Raw genomic sequence first — 531 nt, 5'->3', positions numbered from 1 at the left:
TGATGACAGTTGGAGATAGAGTGTGAGGTATGCATCAGACAAGGGAGAGTGAGAAAGAGTGTAAGAGAGTGTGAAAGATAAGAGGTGAGGGGGGGGCTCTTTGTGGCTGGCAAAAGCCACCATGGAGGATGTGTGTGTGTGTGTGTGTGTGTGTGTGTGTGTGTCCACGGTTCAGAAGTGATGAATTGTGGGTACTTTTCCATAAGCTGCTATTATATGAGACGTTATAAATTAATCTATTGTGAGCAGGCCTTAACGACCGGTATCTACCGGACCGAATAGCAACGTGGATTTCGGTGCCTCATTCCGGTGCCGGCAGCAGAAGCATCTCTCAACAGAAACCTCGCGTTCTTGTTATTGTAAAATACTCTTTTCCCATCTGGTGGTTGTTTTTGTCGTTCAACAGCAATTTACTAGTGAAATACGTTATTATTTCATTTAATTTCATTTTGTTTAGTATAAAGGAAAGTAAAAAGTAACATTACATTGCAATATAAATGGGCCTGACTCAGTTTAAAAACTGGTTTCCAG

At 41.6% G+C, this 531-nt stretch overlaps 1 long non-coding RNA gene across 1 annotated transcript in view; it reads left to right on the top strand.

The window, feature by feature from the left end:
- The first annotated feature begins 358 nt into the window (after positions 1-358).
- LOC116703078 (uncharacterized) overlaps positions 359-531 on the top strand; it is a 10,482-nt gene continuing 10,309 nt past the window's right edge. The window contains exon 1 of the long non-coding RNA XR_004335331.1: positions 359-451. This is a non-coding gene — a long non-coding RNA (uncharacterized LOC116703078). The remainder of the gene's footprint in view (positions 452-531) is intronic.

This window comes from Etheostoma spectabile, chromosome 15 (assembly GCF_008692095.1).
Source record: "Etheostoma spectabile isolate EspeVRDwgs_2016 chromosome 15, UIUC_Espe_1.0, whole genome shotgun sequence".
Taxonomy (NCBI): Eukaryota; Metazoa; Chordata; class Actinopteri; order Perciformes; family Percidae; genus Etheostoma; species Etheostoma spectabile.
This window is presented reverse-complemented; position numbering and strand designations above follow the sequence as displayed.